Here is a 19,620-nt window from a genome sequence, read left to right as displayed (position 1 = left end):
TTACATTTACCTTCACTCTTATGTACAGAAAAGCTTCTTACCATTATAATAAACATCTGGAAAATTACAAGGTGGTTAAAATGACTCTCTACATGTTTTTAATTAAATCATATTTGCAAAATTTAGACTAGATTTAAACATTTCTTAAAATTATTGATGCAGATATAAAATGAAAATCAGTTTGATATAGTGGTTAAGATACTGGGCTAGAAACCAAGGGATTGAGAGTTCCATGTCCCATCTTAGGTATGAAAGCTAGCTGGATGACTTTGGGCCAATCACAAATATCAGGAAAAGGTAAGAAGTCTGCGGGTCAATTCCTGTCACAGCCAATGGATCAACTATGTTGAATAAAAAAAATGTAGACCCACACTTTCATGAAAATGCTAGAGGAAGAAAAGTATAAACATGATGTCTACATATAAAATTTTATTTTTATGTTATTATTATTGTTGTGTTTCTTCAAAAATATGGCAGGGTCTTATTTTCTTTTGACCCCCCCCCAAAAAAAACTGCTAGGACTTCTTTTCAAGAGGTGTCCTAATTTCCCCCCCACGTGCCTTGCCTGGCCACTTCTTTTGCGGCCTAAAAGAGCAAGTGATGCGCCTCACCACTTCTTTCGTGGTGGAAAAGAGTAAGTGACACGCCTTCCCTGGCCGACAGGCCTCTTCTTTTGTGGCTGAAAAGAGCAAGCTGTGCGGCTTGCCTGGCCGCTTCTATCATGGCCAAAAAGAGTGAGCAGCGCACCTTGCCTGGCCACCGGCCGGCTTCTTTCATGAACCAACCACTCGTGTGCTTAAATAAGGCCATTTGGGGGGGGGGGGTAGGGCTTAATTTTAACGCATTCGCACAACAGTGCTGGGCCTTCTTTTGGGGGTGGGTCGTGTTTCAGTAGAAATACGGTAGTATTATTATTATGTGGTAAATCTTTGGTGAGATTCACAGCCTTTGGGGCTGGTTGGTAGCTCAACAGCTCGAGTCCTAACAAAGGACCTAGGAACTGTTAAGGTAACGTCGGAGGATATAAGCTGTTCCAAGTAGGGTGGTTTTTTGTAGAATCAGAATGTTCAAGTCTGATAAATTTAAAATTTCCAAATAGTGAGGTAGCCCTTTAGGTATTGCTGCAAGGGCTCCAATTACAATCGGGACAACACACGATTTCTTTTTCCACAGTCGCTCAACTTCAATTTGCAAGTCCTGGTACTTTGTGATTTTTTCTTGCTGTTTATCTTCAATTCATGCATCTCCAGGTATTGCAATGTCAATGAACCATACTTTTTTTCTTTTCAACTATTGTTATGTCAGGTGTGTTATGGGCCAAGTGCCTGTCAGGCTGAATTCTGAAGTTCCACAAGATCTTGACCTTCTCATTCTCTAAAACCTTCTGAACCTGATGTTCCCAGTGGTTTTTGCTGTACTAAAATCCAAACTTTTGGCACAATTTCCAGTGAATGATCTTAGCAACTCGGTCATGGTGTTGTAGTAGTCAGTTTGTGAAATTTTGCTGCAGCCACTGATCAAGTGGTTGACTGAATCGTCTTTCTCATTACAGAAGCGACATTTGTTGTTGGTGGTAACATGTTGAATTTTTGCCTTCATGCAGTTTGTGGCTAAGGCTTGTTCTTGAGCTGCCAAAATAAAGCCTTCTGTTTCTTTTTTCAGTGCTCCTGATCTTAACCAGTTCCAAGTTAGCTTTTGGTCAGCTTTGCCTTCAATACTTTTCAAGTATTGGCTATGCATAGCTTTGTTTTTCCAATTTTCAGCTCGCTTCTCAATTACTTCTTATATTCAGCTTTTGACTTAGTTGTTTTTAAAAGGCCTCCTTTATTTACTTCCTTAATCATTGGTTCTTCATTTTTCTGGATGTAATGTCCTTATAGTTGTTATCCATTCATCATTTTCAAGTGTTTTTAAGATCTGGTTCATTTGGGCTGCCAATCTTTTGTGCACACTTGTAAGTGCCTTTAACCAGAAGCCATGTAACACATCTGGTCCAGGTGCACTCCAGTTCTTCACTTTTCTTGACTGTCTTTGCACCATTTCTTTTGTTATTTTCACATCTTCCATTTTATGCACTTTAATATAATCCTCAATCTGTTTGATCCATTTTGCATTTCTGTTGTGCTTCTTGTTGCTTTCCAACAAATTCTTCCAGAATTTCAGAGCTTTCTCTTTATCAGGCTTTTCATTTGTTGTTACTCCACCTCCACTTTCTAAGCTCTTATAAAACTGGTGCTGATTTGCTCTGAACTGTGAGTTTTCCTTGAATTGAGTTACTCGATTTTCATATCTTTTAATCTTTTCAGCAATGGCAACAACCCTCTGCTTCAGCTCTTCGATTACTATCGCAATCTCTTTATTCTCCAAATTGTATCTTGCTTCCAGGCTGTTTTTGACCTGTTTGTTCTTTAGCTGACCTTGCCTTAGGTTCTTCAAGTTGCTCAAGTCTCCACTAAATTTTTTGATCTTCAATTCTAACCAAATTTTCCATTTAGGCTTCCTCTTCTTGCCTCTTTGGTTCTTTTGTATTTTCAAACCCAATTCTTTGGTGGTTATGAAGGCGGCTGCTAGATACATCAGCTGGTTTGTTTCAGCTAATGTAGTAGTTTGAATGGTTTGCAGAGCCTCATTGACCTTTTTAAGTACCTTTCTCAAGTCTTTCCGGTTCACTTGGTTCAGCTTTGGCAAACATGTTCTTACAGCATCTTCCATTTGATGCTTTATTTTCTCAGCTAATTGAGCAATATCTGTTGGTGTTTGTTGTTGTTATTATTATTATGTTAATCTTTGGTGAGATTCACAGCCTTTGGGGCTGGTTGACCGAAGTGGTATTAAAACTGCACATGATCTTGATCTCTGTTAATGCAACCTAGAACAGTATTTGCTTTTTTGGCAGCTGAAACACATGGATGGCTTATATTTAAATGATTGTCACTAGGACTCGAAGATCTCTTTCAAGTTACTATTGAGCTACCACCTATATCTGTACATTTGATTTTTCTTGCCTAAATGTAGAACCTTTCTCTTTTCACCATTGAATTTCATTTTATTAGATAGTGCCCAATGTTCAAGTCCTCTCCATTTAATTCCTCTTTCAGTATTCCATTCTTTCCATTTTCAGAGACAAACCAATCATGATAAATATCAGCAGGTTTAATCTCTTTATATTCATTTTCCACTTCGATTTTTTTGAGTTTCAACCACCCCATTTTGCATTTGATAGACATCCTCATTCACCATATTTTATTATGTGCTCTAAGTATTCCAGTTTTTTCTCTATTCTTTCATGTGTATTTGATAATTTCTGTATTTCTAAAAGTATCTTTTGCAACTTGAAACTTCTATTTTCTTTTGAAATTGTGCCATTCTAACAAATACAGCTGCTCTAGCTTGGAAGGTTAATAAAATTAAAGCATAGATTCACAAAGAATGTTGTTTTCACTTTTCTGATTAGAAATACACTTCAAAGGGACATCTGTGTGCTTCTCTTCTTATCATTCTCTGTAGCCAAGCAGTAAAACCTTGTATTTCCAAGTCAAAACAATCCGTAGAGAAAAAACGTGTTCCATTTTCAATACACAAAACTCCAATCAACAAATCCTCCCAGCCTCTGAGCAGCGTTAATACTGTTGAAAATCTAATTTCCTTTTGTATCTTTTTGTATTTCAAGTTAGAAAAAAAGAGTCGAAACTTTAAATGAATTAGAAAAATACCCACAGCAATGAAAGAGAAAAACTTTAGTCCATAGGTTATAGAGAATAAAAGAAAAAATAGAAGAAAACTTAATCCATCCATTTCAAAAGGCTTGCATAAATTCCATCCATGAAAATAGCATTTAAAAAGATAACCACTGTCCAAAACCATTCCAAATTTAATCCCGCCGCTTGATTCTTCTCCAATTTAGATTAATTTTAGGTTTTTATAGGCAGTCTCTTTTTAAAACAATAAAAGTTCCTCACCAGCTGGAAACACTTTCTCTTTCCGTATCCTTCCGTTTTGGAGCTGCCCCGACTTTGTCAGCCTTGGCTGGATTTTTTTGTCGCAGTCTTGAAGAACTTCTCTTGCTTCTTTCAGGGATTTTGCGATATCCCTGAGGGTCAGCAAGACGTATTCTTCCTGTTCACCCTTTCTTCGGGACGGTTGAGGTCCGATTGGACCACCCAGCGGCAAAAGTATTGGATGCGGTCTCAAAGCATCGAGACCGCATATCCATCTCGTCGTGATGTTGGCTCCTCCCCCTCCCCATGAGATACTGCTAAGGATCTATTACCTATGAATTGTATTATATCTAGCAAAACAGAATTTAAACAAATATATAAAGCTGATTTTTAGAATCAGTAGGTGAATTAGACAGGGATGTATTTATCACCAATTTTGTTCAATCTGTATGCTGAAGTGATCATGCAGAAGTTAGATCTGGAACTGCCTGATGTTTGAGTGAAGTCTGTGGGAAGAACAATAAATAATATGAGGTACACAGATCATATAATACCATTGCCTGAAAATAATGGAAAAAATGTTTTGGAAAATCAAGGATGAAAGTGAAAAAGTAGGATTGAGTCTTAACTTTGGAAAAACAAAGATAATGACAATAGCTGCAATTGGTTCGAGAAGTTAACTTCCTTAAATCAAAAACTGTTCATGATGGCAATTCTATTCCTGAAATCAAATGCAGGATAACCTTAGGCCACACTGCAATGGTTAATATGAATACGATCTGGAAAAGCAGAAATACTGATATAAATATAGAAAGCAAGATAGTTAGGGCAATAATCTTCCCTATAATGATATATGATTGTGCTGAATTGTATAAAACCAATTACTTCACTAAAAGCCAAAATCACAAGAGTACATCTGATTTACTTTGGCCATGTTATGCATGCCAATTCATTGGAGAAATCAATGATGCTAGGAATGGCTAATGGAACAAGAAAAGAAAAAGGAGCAAGCAAAGACGACGTCTTGGTAACATCAAAACTGATACAAAGATGAACATCCAACAACTGAAAACTGTTCTTGACAGGGTAGCATGTATTAATTCGTCAAGAACTGGACATGACTGAACAGTTACAAAAATAAATAATAAATCTTATTACCACAAGGGTTTCTAAATTGACTTGTTAGAACCACAATGGTTCAGTTTTACATGAACTTTTCTAAAGAAAAAGATAAGGAAGGGTGATTTTGAAGCAAGAAAAACCAAAGGAGCATATATGGAAACAAAAAACCTAATTCAACTCTCACTAATTCATTATTTTATCTTATATGCTAAAGGAAACAGGCAGTTGTACATTTTGGAAAATATTTATTGTAATAATTTTAGAGAATAACCTTAGGTTAGATTGCTATTCAGATAACAAAACTGAAGCACTCCTCTATCAGGGAAAATCTCTTCATTTCACATATTGAATTTAACCTATTGTTAATTACATTTCAAAGTTTGACACTTTTGCCAAAGACGTATATATTAGTTCAGCACTGAAATATTCTAGAAATAAATCTTAATGAGTCTTTAGGCAAATTAATTATTTCAAAGACAGAACATCTGAGAATACTGGTATGCAGAGGATGAACCATGTAAGCAGATTTTAAAAGGACACCAGATAGGAAATTACAATACATTTAAGTAAAATAAGATAGTAACATTTACCATGATAGCTGTGTCTGTTATTTGATTTTAGTTCTAGGCAATGCTGCACTCTTGTCAAAAGAAAAAATTGAATCTGTATCTAGTACAGTATAGTCCTTGACTTATGACCAGTCATTTAGTAACTATTTGAAGTTACGATGGATTCCATAAAAGCTACTTATGATCCAGATTCAAAGTTCTGACAGTTGTCCGTCCGTCCCCGCCCCCCATGACTGCATTTTGGGCACTTGGAAGCCTGCCTGCATTTACAGCCATTTCCATGTCCCACAAGTTCAATTTACAACATTTTTGTCAGAAACTGGCATTTACTCCAGTTTCTGGCAGAAATGTCCCCGAACAATGGGTTTGTTTAACGACTGTGGTGTCTTCTTGACAACCACCACAAAAATCAGTGGTTGTAAAATTGAGTGTGGTCACATGATGACCTGCTTTATCACTGTCACAAGTTATGACTAAAATTGTGGGCTCATTTATGGTCATAAGTCGAGAACTACCTGTATAGCAATTTCTGTTTTGTTTATTCTTTGGTATTTATAGAAAACAAAATATTACCTGCTAATAATTCAAGTTATTAATCATAGAATAAAATCCAGATTTACAGAAATTTGATTTCTTTTTGAAATATTTAATAATGTATCAGGATTCAATTTGGGCCTCATTTGATATTATACAACTTTATTTCCTGTTCTCAGTCTTTTGCTCTTGGCTTTCTTCTGTCCTAGTTAAGATTTCATCCTTTATTTTTTGGTAATTTTTCTACATCCATTTTCTGTTTCTCTTGGGACATTTTGATTTGGTTCTATAAAAGTTCTATTTTTGTACATATTTGATATTTGGCTGCCCAAAGACTTGTTGGTTAAGATATATATAACATATAACCCTTCCATACTTGTCTGTGGTGAAGATATTCTCTTGTCCTTGTGCTGTCTTTAACATAGCATCCTTTCCAACTTCCTTCTGATCTCTAGATGTCTGTCAGATTTTTCGTTTTATAAAAATCATACATATATCCATGCTAGATTACCTTTTATCCAACTAACATAATTTTAATCTCTTACCCAGTCTTTTTTGCACATCATTATTTCTAATTTCAAAACAGAATATATGTGTACCTCTGTGTTAACTGTGATGGCAGTTAATCGAATGGAAAACAGAACCTTCCAATATTCTTTTTCAGAAACAGGTTCTGCTCACCAGAAAGAGAATAATTTTTCTTGTGCATGTATAATGCTAATCATAACTATTATTATTTTTAAATTGACTACAACATGGCCACTGCATGTATGTGTGTTAACAAATGGGGGTGGGGTACACTCAGAAACACCCTTATCAGTATGACTGCACTTTTGGGCAAATATATTTTAAATGACTTATTGCCTAACCTTTCAGAAACATCCCTTCCCTTGATTAGCAGGATTAAATTCAACCAGTTTCATGAACTGGTTTTGTGAGCTCCTTTGTCAGGAATGCATAATTTGAAATGTAAAGTTTAATTTTATAAACTGAGTTTTGTAATGTTTAGAATAAGAATATTATCTTAGGCTTTTGGGTCCAGCTGTGAGCTTGGCAATTTGGTTGCAAATGTTTCATTATCATTTGAGGAGACATTGTCAGTGCCTTTTAAATTGTGCTTGGCTGTCAGAACTATCCAAACAAACAACATTCAGACTAATTTACAACTCATAAGGAGGTTAAAAACCTGTGTTCTGACAGACTAGCACAATTCAAAAGACACTGATGATGTCTCCTTGAATGATGAAACGTTTGGAACCAAATTGTCAAGCTCGCAGCTCAAACCAATAGCCTAACTATGTACTCCAGCTACTAATATTCAAACACATTTCAAGAATATTATCATTTATTTATTAAATTTATATGCTGCTCATCTCACAGTTTGAGGCAACTCTGAGCAGCTATATTTATAGTTGTAATCAATAAAATCAATTTGCTATCACATATCTTGAGAATATCAACATTGAATAAATGCACGTAACATTTACGCTTAGTTCCTAATTTGGGAGTTTGGGTTAAAGGCCAAAAATGAGAAATGAAAAATGAATAACAAAAGGAAGATTGGATCAAATATGAATGTGTTAATATTGTTATAGTTGAAAACAAACTGGATTTGTGTGGTCTGCCCACGGGGCAGAATTAACACCAAATAACTTTACAAATTTCCCAACAGAGTTTGTAGATGGAATAGAACTCACATGTGAATCACATATGTAAATACCATTGCTGGCAAATATCACTATCACCCAGCTTTTATCTAGGAAAAAGATATTGTTCTGTGTGTACTGAACTAACTGCATACTTCATTCACCCACTCATGCATGTAAGTTATGCATTCTTATTTCAATGACATGCATGCATGTGACCAGCAGGCCTATCAAAGCCAGAAATGACTAGTGTCAAAGCAGAAATGACTAGTGTCAAGTCTCTTTGCCCATACAGAAAGATGAAGAGTAACTTCAAACTTTCAGGCTCAAGAGAATTATTGGACAAGAGTTCTGTTCCCTGTTGTGGAGAACGTTCATTTCAGTGAGCCAGTCAAGTCCTCTGGAACAACAGTTGATTTTACTCTCCCATCTGGTACTGTTTTCTTTTACATCCATCTATAGCTATCAAACATCCACAATGTTCACTGCATTGAGAGATTCCCAATCTCTCAAACTTCCTCCCTCCCTAAAGCATAATGTAGTAATGAATTTGTCTCACAATATTGGAATTAGAAAAAGAAGTTATATTTATTTTCTCAAACTTCTAAAATTTATGCAGAAAATTTTGAAAATCCAAAACCCCATTTTGTTAAATTTGTTTTTATTTGAGTTCAAGGCTGTGAGTATATTTTTTTCCCTATTTTTCCTCACAACTTCCCTGTGAGATAGATTGGGTTGAGTCAAAATACCTGGTGCCAGGTAATGCATTGAACCTCTGTGTTTGAAGGTCTCCTCAGTGTGAATCTAGCAACTTCACCATTATATCACACTGGCAAACGGTGTGGCTTTTTTGTTAATAATTTTATTGAGATTTTTAAGAAATGTAGTAAAAACAAATACAAACTAAACTAGAAGAAAAAAAGAACAATTAAAATTCAGAAGATGCAGAAAAAAAGAGAAAAAACCTAAAAGAAAAAATTATAGACAGTCCTTGGGTTTAGAACAAGTTCCACTCCTAAGTCTGTCTTTAAATTGAATTTGTATGTTAAGTTGGAACTCATGAACAGACTAACAATTACTAAAGTGGCAGATAGAATTATCTTCCTTTCATGAATTGCTGAAAATGGACTGTGTATTAAAACACTGCACACTTTCAGCAGTTCATCAGCTCGAGGAAGAACAGTTTGGTTTTTAGTAATAGGCAGCCTGTTTGTAAGTACAAGTTGTCAGTAAGTTGGACATTCTTAACCCGGGGACCACCTATAAAAAAAATGCAACAAAGACATTAATAAATGTCAGTATGTGGACAGTGTGACTATTTTGAGACAACTCAGGAGCAAATACAGTAAACAGAGGTTTGTCTTTCAAATAGTGATTTATCTACAAGGAATATATACATACATGTACTAGGCAAAGTCAGGCAAACAATCATCAACTATAGTACGGAAGCACACACGGAGAGAGATACGCCCTCACACGGCCTCTTAAATTACAGCCTCTTAAAGAGGTAGCAGTCAAATAACCTTGCTGAACCATTGCTACCATTGCATCATCGTTAGAGCGGTACATTATTACAACATTACAGCAGCTAGTCAGCTATTTTATCATCATAACTCTGACAATAAAGAACTGGCTTTCAACCTTCATCACGCTAAGCATAAGCTAATATACAATACTTTTAACACATTTATAAAATTACAAAAAAAAATACTTTTTCTTCCCATAGCCTTTTATCTATATGCAAACCAAAAATAACCATCCTATCATCCTAGTTCAGCAAAAAGTCAATTACCTGTTACAAGAAATAGCAAATATTTTGTCCTTGGTCAAATAGTCTACCTTTATATTCCTTCTTTTTTGTTCTACACAACTTGGACCTTTAAATAATTATTATGGCATCACAGAAATCAATCCTTCACTACTCTAGCATTTAAAAGATTTTGAAACTTTCACCAGCCTACTTTGTAAATCCCACAAGGAGCCATCATCCAGAATTTCTTATTCCAGCTATTTCCTCTCCAAATCCTTTGTGTTTATATATTGTTTTGGCAATTTTGTTGTCTTCTATGCCTTCAGACTCTATAACATCTATGTCAGGCAAATTGTTTTTTATTTCAAAATTTTCTCACCATTTTCAAAATTTATCCATTAAAATCTACATCCATTCTGAGACATTAATTATTAATAGTTCAATCCATGTATCAAAAAACTTGTCAGAGAAATACTTTAAGAGCTAACCAGCTGCTACAATGATATAAGAACAGGAGTGAGTCAGCAGGGTTATTTGACTGCCACTGCTTTAAGATGCTGTAATATAAGAGGCTCTATGAGCGTGTATCTGTTTCTCTGTGTGTGCTTCCATGCTATAGTTGATGATTGATTGCCTGACTTTGCCTAGTATGTGTATGTAGATGAACCACTATTTGAAAGGCAAATCTCTGTTTACTATATTTTGCTCCTGGGTTGTCTCAAAGTAGTCACTCTGACAAAACTTTTTTTTTTACAATAAGAAAAAAGTTATAGCTGACTTAGCTATTTTAACATTTTTCTGCCTGATTCTTTAGTTTCTTCTATTGTCCATTTCCAACTTTCATCAAGACTCAGTTCCTAAGACTCAAGTTTATTTTCATTTTAGACATTTCCCATAATTATATTATTTAATTCTATACTTGTTTTTCAAGACCTAAAGTAAAAACAACCAATAACCCAAATACGTGTCCAATATATGCAATTCTTAAATCAAAATTATTTTTTATTTGCGACTATACCTTATTTTAAATTCTTTCTATTTAAAAATTATAAATCCAAAGAACGTAAAATTCAACAGGCATCAAATTAAACTTCTATTTGAAGATCTCTAATGTTTAAACTGAGCATTTTTAAATGTGATTAGAAAGTATCTAGTTTAATGTCCTTATGAAAGGCTTTGCCGTTGCTGTTGAAAGCAAAGAGCCGAGGTGGCGCAGTGGTTAAATGCAGCACTGCAGGCTACTTCAGCTGACTGCAGTTCTGCAGTTTGGCTGTTCAAATCTCACCGGCTCAGGGTTGACTCAGCCTTCCATCCTTCCGAGGTGGGTAAAATGAGGACCCGGATTGTTGTTGGGGGCAATATGCTGGCTCTGTAAACCGCTTAGAGAGGGCTGAAAGCCCTATGAAGCGGTATATAAGTCTAACTGCTATTGCTAAAGATGAGGTCTCCCTTGGAACCTTGTGCTCAAATCCACCATTGTTTGAGGGTCTCCTCACTAGGAGCTGCCATGCAGAGTACTCATGGCGAATCCCTTGAGATTTGAAAGACAAATCTATTTGCCAGTCTTTTGTTCTTCACAGTGGTCTGTCATTTCTCTGATATGCAGAGATGCCTAGTCAACCATGACTCACACTGAAGGCACAAACTGGCAACATTGTTATAGAATAAGAATTTGGCAAAAGGATTTGTTTGTTTATTATTTATAGGCTGCCCTTTTCCCTGAGGGGACTCAGGGCGGCTTACAATTTATAGGGAGGGGAATACAAGACAAGACAATACAAAAGGAGACTTTCTATCTACTTACTTTCTGCTAGGAGGAATATTTCCTTACCAGAATTCACATTAAGGAGATAACTATTAGCATTGATCATGTACTTTGAGTAAGTGTGTCAAACTTTGATTTATGAATCTGAATTTATAGGATGACACCAGGTATTAGGAGTATAACTTAAACATTATACTATGGCTTTTCAACCAAAGTACTAGAATTTCATACTATCTTGGTCTCCCCCTTTAGACTGGTTTTCCTAGCGCATACAGTCAAAGCAGAACCACCGCAGAGCATCACACTTTAGTTAGAATGTAACAATTTCCCATATTTTAAGGCTTAGGTAAGAAAATTATGAATAATAGTATTTTACTTACTTAAAAAACACTTATTGACCTCCATTAGATGGACATCCTGTGATTTGCTTCCCTTTTTTGACCTACAAATGAAAATATTTATAGTTTAATTCCAATGCTATTATATGTGAATGCCATTGGATCAATCAACTCATCTAATCAAATATGTCAACTTGATGCCCCTGATGTTTAGAATATATTAGGAGAGAAATTATCTTGCTCTAAAATGTTACTGAAATGTTTACATGACCTCCATCTACTTTCAGAGGGGCCTTTCAAAACTTTCCAATAATATTGCTTCATATGACAAAAATGATTGAATGCAACATCTACTTTTGAGGTTTATTCTATAAAATGGAATTACATGTAGTTTTTGCCAGGATTATTAACAAAATATGATACATTCCCAAGGTCAATTGAAATTCTTACTTCAAAAAATATTGTACAAATCTAGAAAAAAATTATAGAGTTGCATTAGTTCTTCAGGTTATCTTGGTGCTATTTGGTTAAAAACATAGTATTTAGCGCAATGCTCTTTCAGAAAAGTAGCCTTGAGATCCCTTGTCCTGTCTTATAAGCAAATACAAATGTTACTGCAGCCCTAAAAGTGTTATTATTCTGCTCCATGAAAACCACTTTTGAAAAACCACTTTTGGATCATCAAGTTATGTTTTTAATCTGATCTCATTCTAGTCTGCAAGCCAATCAAGCTTGCAAAAAGAATTGGTGACCAAGCCATGTCCCTGTCTTTTTTCTTTCAAAGTCTGATATATCGTGTGTGCATGCGTGTGCGTGTGTGTGTGTTTTCTAACCTAGGCTTCCCAAGAGCATGAAGCAAACTCTTTGTCCCAAGAAAACCCCCTTTACTGTGAATTCTGCTCATTCACATCCAGCAAAGTCTTTCAAGGGAGAATTTACAGCCACAGACCTTATCTGGCTTGGAGAACTGCCAGACCGATACCTGCAAAACTTGGCAAGGAGTCTCGGAGAGTCATGAACCAATGAAGTGAACTGTCTCCTGCAGCCCCACTCCCCTTTAGCTTCTCTTTTATTTCCTCTGGGAGGGGCCATTCATCGTTCACCTGTGACCTTATTTCCAAGTAAACCCCTATTCTTTAGCTGTTCCCTTCGTCTGGCAACTCTGCACATGCGCACATTGGGAACAGGTTCCAGCTGTTTATCTGCCTCACTGATGTCTGCAGCTGATAACTGGCATACAGCTCTGGCCCCCTCTCTGCCTCCAATACAGACCCCTCATCAGAGCCTTCCCCAGACTCCAGGACTGGGCTCATGTTCCTCCCCAACCTCCTGTGTGAATCTGCTGCCAGGTCTGATGGCCAGCCACAACAGTGTGTGTGTGTGTGTGTGTGTGTGTGTGTGTGTAAAAATGTTTATGTATCCAATTGCCCCTATATATAATAATTCACTGTTTAGATAGTGGAAGAAAATAGCTTTGGGGATATGGCTGCCAGTACTGTGCCAAGTACAGGTATTGTTTGCGTTACTACATCAACAGTTGGTATACAGTATAAGGCATGCACATAAACATTACAACCCATTCTCACCCTCTAATATGGATGGATGATCCGGGAATAAAAATAAAAACCACTCTATAATTTCCTTTCTTCTCCCATCATTATTTTTAAACTAAACAATTGTGATATTGTGAAAGAACAACTTTTTCATCTACTTTTCAACAGGTCAAGTACTTGACCTAGCTAGGTAAAGGACTTTTTAGATTTTACCATCCTTCTTTCAAACAGCAACTTAGCATAAAAGGATCTAAATAGGCATGGAACAGGAAGGGGGATTCTGGGGTTTTATGGTTTTGTAGGAAAAAAGAAGTCTGATAATCCTATATTAATAGAGAGGCAATTTCCCTTGGAGTCTTAGAGGTCCATTCTTCCCTTCTATATAAACAGTAGTGATTTTGACCATGTCTGTAAATAGTTCTCACTTTTTTTCATTACCCAGTGACACAATTACAGGTAATCTTCAACTTACGACCATAACTGAGTCCAAAATTTCTGTTGTTAAATGAAAATTTAAGTGAGTTTTGCCCCATTTTATGACAATTCTTGCCTCAGTTGTTAAGTGAATCACTGCAGTTGGTACGTTAGTAACCTGGTTGTTAAGTGACTCTGGCTTTGCTTGTCAGGAGGTTGCAAAAGGTAATCACATGACCCCGGGACACTGCAATGGTCGTAAGTATAAACCAGTTATCAAGAATCTGAATTTTGATCACATGATCATGGGGATGCTGCAAAAGTTGTAACTGTGAAAAATTGTCATCACTTTTTCCAGTACCATTGTAACTTTGAATGGTCACTAAATGAACTGTGGTAAATTGAGAACTACCTGTATCTTTTCAGGAATTAGGGTTTATTAAAAAGGAGAAAGTGTGTGCTGCCGAAATTTAAAAATGTCTCTTAGAAGTGTTTGTTGATTGGTATCAGCCCTGTTGAGGTAGTTCAGAAAACAAACCAAAGCTTGGAGTATCAATGCTACATTTACTTTAAGATTACAGTAACAAAACATTGCAAATCCGAAAGAGTCCCCCCCCCCTTTTTACTTTTCAGAAAACTAAGGGAAGTCATTAGTTTCTCCACTTTCTCCATCATCATCCCTCCTTTGGATTCAGATTTCTCTTATCAGACTGTTGCCTAGATTGTAGCTATTCCTTCTATCGCCCAAGGTTATTCTCACAGTTTTTTACACCTGATTTCATGGGTGTAGTGAACCTCTGCTCTATACCCAAGATTTAGAAATTGTCTTGTGTTCTCTTTGTCAAAAGACTGAATGTCCTCATCTTCCCATACCTCTGATTATACCCTATCCCCATCCCCTCACTGAGGGGAAAAAACACCCAAGAGATGAGCTTTTTGAGGGTGACTGAGATATCTTTTACTGGGAGCCATGAAATCTGACAATTGCAATGTTGCTAGCAACTTATCAGGATGGACTGAGAACAAAAGGTACTGTAATATGTTTCAACTCACTCAAGGCTTTGTTTAACATTCTTTAAAGCTAGTTTTGTCTAGCACGCGAATAAGGATAAGTGTGAAAATAAGGTAGCAGTAAATTATGACAGCAATATAGACCAAAGTAATAATAAGCAGAGTTAAAAACACTGCCTGAAGCATCATGAATAAAGCATTAAACTAATCTCAAAAGAGTCTTAAAAGTGTATTCTTCTGTTCAAGAATAGATTAAATCTTTTACTGCTTACAATAAGTTGTATATAAATTATATAAATATGAAATATCCCAGAGCTGGTTACAAATCATTCATAGGAAACAAAAATCTTTGCCATGTCAACTACTTTTTCCAAGGAAACCATTGGTTCTTACTCATTTGGATAATTTTGAGGCCTAATGAAAACAATGTTGGCTCATGATTGCATGAAACAATCTCAATTAATAAACAATGTTACTATCAGAGAATAGCAATGTGAAAGGTAGGCTGTTGTGGCTTTGTGGTGATTGATACCTGCTCCTTTAAAATATGTGAATCATTTTTTTTTGGTAAGCAAATGTGTCTGTTCTCTCAATGTCTTTCCAAGAAAGGGATCCTCCTAGTATTATGCCACTCCTGGCTCTGCCCTGTAAGCCCCATTGGGCAAAAGGATTCCAGTGAGCAAGTAATAGATTGGTAGATATATAGTAGGTACATTTCTGGTCATTTTAGCGTACAGTCAGACAGCAGAACAGGAAAAAGTATTCCATTGCAGAGGTTTAAACTTGTTTTAGGATTATATTAAATACTGTAAATCTTGGAAATTATTTCATTAATTTATGAAATAATATAGTTAATAGAAACAGGACAAAGAAATTATTGTGCTAACTTATAATTGTAAAATGGTGACAAGATGTTAAGGTAAAACGGTGACTTAGGATGGTAGGGGGAATTTATGCACAGTGATACCTAAAAGGTAGTTTTAACAAAACCTGAAGGACCAAAATAGTTTAAAATTGCACTCCCAACCAGCCCAAGATGTACTCTTAATTGCTTCATGTTCATATTCACCTTTGTTTGTATTATTGGGGCAAATACAACTTCTAAACAGAACCTCAGAATTGCTAGACAAGAATATAGTCACTAACAAAATTTATAAAAAGCAAGAATGCAAGCTGCTAATTCGTCTCATTTCTTACAATGATCTAAATGTCACTAAAAATATCAGAATAGTTACTGAGCAAATACTTTAGCTTGGTTCTCAATTGAGCCCAATTGCTGAAGAAACAGCACACACCCACCTAAGCTTTATAATTTTAAATCTATTCTTCTGCTGTTTCCCTTAACTCATAAATAGTAAATATTTATATAATCAAGCCATGTCACAGCTTTTTAAAAGATACAATCTTTACAGAAACAGAAAGCAGTCCATTATAGAGTACTCCTTAAATCAAATTAGAAATTGCAAATCATGTTGTATCACTACAACCATGTTAGATGAAATTCTGTTTTTCTTCATCTGCAGAGATTCACAACATGTTTACAATGAGATTTTATTTTACAGACTTCATTCTAATGTTATTCACTCTATAATTTTAGAAGATAGATAAGGATTAAAGGAAATATGATAAACAATCTTCCCCCAAAATGAAGCACAATACAGTTGTGATCTTCACAATTGATGGCTCTATCAAAAATACTTAAGATAAGGAGAAAAGGGGAAAAAGTTAAGGCCCTATTTCATTTTAGATCATTATACAGTGTCTGCCCACTTTGAAATATTTTATCATATCACTATGAAAATATTTTATAAAATGATATGAATACTTAAGCTCCTTATTAAAAAATATATCACTTAAGTAACATAATTAATCCAAAATCTTAAAATTCCTAAAACAGTTAAAAAGTCCCACAAAGTTATTTTCCAATTTTTAATTTATAAATCAATACATAAAACAGAGTAAGTTCCTAATGGTTATAGTCTTTTTATTTAAAAATATTCATCTTATAAATCATCTATGCAAAATTGAATAAAATAAAGGGATAAAATCCTATTACAGTACAGATTGTGAAAAATCCATACAAACACAACGAAATAGTTTTTTTTTATCAGTCACAATTTCCCACGGGAAGAACAAAATGAATCCCTGCAGTCATCCTTTAAAACTAAACAGCGATTATACTCAAGGTCATTTCATTATTCCCCCCCCCAAAAAAAAAGTTGACTAAGTACAGGGGTGGGAAGAAGGAGAGGCAGAAGATTTAAAAAAAAAACATTTGGCTCAAATCTGTTCTATGATGTTTTGTATAAGCCAGAAGGGGGTGCTGTAATCTGCCCAAGGTTTTGATTTGAGGGAAGGGGCAAAACAGTTTGGATAAAAAGTTTCCTTACTGTATCCAACACAGAATGAAGAAGCTTAGATATGTGGACCTGGCACAATTCTTTGTTACAGGCCCCTATTTCAGGCCAGAGCTACAAGGGTGGTAAATTATTTTAGAAGTGACTATTTTAGAAGTGGCAGTTCAAAGTTTTGTTTTGCACAAGGGCTTAGCTAAGACATTAACACCTACACTATTAAGAGGGGAATCAAAAAAATCATAGCTTGTTTTAACAAAATGCTTTATGTATGTTTCTTTTATAAGATAATGAGGCCTATCCCTCCCACCTGCAAGAAATGGAATAGCCCTGAGCATTTTTGCTAACATAACACCCATTTAACCATCACTAACATTTTGGTGCATTGGCCTCCCTTCCCCCATACCTAGGAAAACAGATACATTCCAGCCCAGCTTCTCGGCAGAGGTCGCCCCACTCACCCCTCCCCCAGGCCTCTCTTAAGCTCCCAGAATCTGATGGGGCTTCCAGTTCATCATACTTTTACACCAACCCAAAGGGGGGGGGGGTAAAGCTTCAGTGGAAAAATCCTTATATCCCGATAAGCAACCACAAAAATGGGGGTGGGGGAGAGAAAGAGAGAGAACAAACAGCTATCCTTTCCCTTTGACAGTGGAGGGGGGGGGGAGAAGATAAAAGCAAAGAATACAAAGACTAAGATGCAGATGGGGGGAAGGAATTTGGGGGGGGGGATGGAGAGGAGGAGAAGGGGAGCCGTGTCAGCCATGTTTTTGCTTGTGTGTGCATAAGCATGTATGTGCCTGTCCATCCCCAGTATTTACAAACCTGCAGCTGCGGCAGCTCATGGAGTCTGTGAAGAAAAAGAAGGGAGGGGAAGAAAGGAGGGGGGGGAAGGAGAGGAAGAGCCACCAGGAAGGGAGAAAGGCAGAAAGAAAAGAGCGAAGGGAGGAGAGACGGGCAAGCCAGCAAGCAGCAGACAAAGGAACTCGGCAAAGCCTGACAAGACACACTCACACACACACACAAGACAGCCGCAGCGTCAGGGAACTGTGGAAATGTCTGCTTGCTTCCTGACACGGAGATTCGGCTCCCTTACTCGGGGAGCGGGAAAGGGGTGGGTGGATTGAAGGAAGCCCATTCTCTCGGGCACTACCACCAACAGTTCTCCTGCTCCCCCACGACCCGCCTGCCCGAGGCACCCTTCCCCGTCTGCCCACTCCCCTTCCTCCCACCCTCCCGAGGGCAAGAGGGAAACAATTCCCACAGCTCTTCTGTGAGGGGGGACAGAAGAAGCAGGGAATCCGGGCGCCCCTCGAGGGCCCCCCGCCTGGCACACAATAGCAGGGAGGAACCAGAGCACTAAGGCGACGGGCGGGCGCGAGGGAAGGAGGGAGGGAGGGGGGAAATGGGGGAGACCGAAGGCAGCGCTGGCGCCTCCCCCAGAGGAGGAGCAATTAGAGCCGCCGCGCGAAGGGGGGGGCGGAGGGTCTGCTCCGCTCCCCCGCCAGGTCGCCCAGGGCTCCCCTCTGGCTCCGCTCCCGCTTTCTTGGGGGGGGGAGGACAGCTTCCGGAAGGGAGGGGGCGAGGGAGAAGCGGAGGGGAGGAGGAGCGGCAGCGGATGGCCGTCGCGAATGAATAATAAATTAACTCCAGCCCCAGGAGAGGGGAAGGGAGGGGAGCGGCACCTCCCCCACAGCGACTCCCTGCGGTTGTGACCGGTACTGACTGGCCGAGCCAAGGGCGGCGCGGCAACTCCCGCTTCCCCCCTCCCTTCTCCTCCGCGCTCGCCTTCTCCCCTCACCTGCTGCCGGAGCCTCGTCCTTGGCGGCTTCCTCCGCCGCCTCCGCCTTCGCCCGGGCAGGCGTGAGGTGCCCGGCGGGGGGGTGGCGTAGGCGGTGGGGCCAGAGCTGCAGAAGCTTCGCCACCCCCGTTCGCCCGTCCAGGCCGCTCAGCTCCTCGGCGGCGGCGGCTGCTGCGGCGGTTCCCCTTGTCTCGCTTGGCCCCCTCCTTCTCCGCCGCTGTTTAGCCCTCCTCTCTCTTGCCACATTGGGAGCCTCCCCTCTGCCTGCGCTGGAGCCGCTGCCAGGAGAGAGGCCTCCGCACCTTCCTGCCAAATAATGAGCCGCTCCAAACACGCGGCCCCGCCCTCCTCCGTTTTTTGCGGCGCGCAGGCGCACTGCCTCCCTTGAACTGCGACAGGAGAGAAGCGCCGCGAGCTCGCTCACCTCCCGCCTACTCCCCGATCCGGGAAGCCCAACGCTCGGCTGGCTGTGGTGGGAGAAGCTTGCCGGGTTTGGACGGCATCCGCGGGGCTGGGGGTGCCCTTGTGGGGGCCGGGTCCTCTGGCATCCGCCGGAGCGACCCACGCGGCTAACTTCGTGTTGGCGTCCCTTCTTCTAGGTCTTATTTCACGCAGCGAAGGAGGGGGAAAAAATCAGTGTTAGCCCAATCCGAGGTACCTGCGTTTCTGTGGTACCCTAGATTCTCCTAGAAAGCTGAAGCGCATCGTGATTTTTGCAGGCTCCCGCGTTTTCAGCCCAGATGGGAAAGCCTCTTAAGCAGCAATGAATGAGGTGTGCAAAAGTTGGCGTTTGAGGGGCTGATGGAAGCGCTCTGTGTACCATCA

The 19,620-nt window shown here is 38.6% G+C and overlaps 1 protein-coding gene across 3 annotated transcripts in view; it reads right to left on the bottom strand.

Moving 5' to 3' along the window:
- SPIN1 (spindlin 1) overlaps positions 1-19,107 on the bottom strand; it is a 50,118-nt gene extending 31,011 nt beyond the window's left edge. For all 3 annotated transcript variants that reach the window (XM_032212768.1, XM_032212769.1, XM_032212767.1), the window contains exons 1-2: positions 18,796-19,107; positions 11,705-11,766 (exon numbers count right to left, since the gene is read on the bottom strand). The gene's annotated coding sequence lies outside the window, so the exon portion shown is untranslated. The remainder of the gene's footprint in view (positions 1-11,704; positions 11,767-18,795) is intronic.
- Between the last annotated feature and the right edge of the window lie 513 nt (positions 19,108-19,620).

This window comes from Thamnophis elegans, chromosome 3 (assembly GCF_009769535.1).
Source record: "Thamnophis elegans isolate rThaEle1 chromosome 3, rThaEle1.pri, whole genome shotgun sequence".
Taxonomy (NCBI): domain Eukaryota; kingdom Metazoa; phylum Chordata; class Lepidosauria; order Squamata; family Colubridae; genus Thamnophis; species Thamnophis elegans.
Note: the sequence above shows the minus strand (reverse complement) of the source record. Positions and strands in the feature narration are given on the sequence as shown.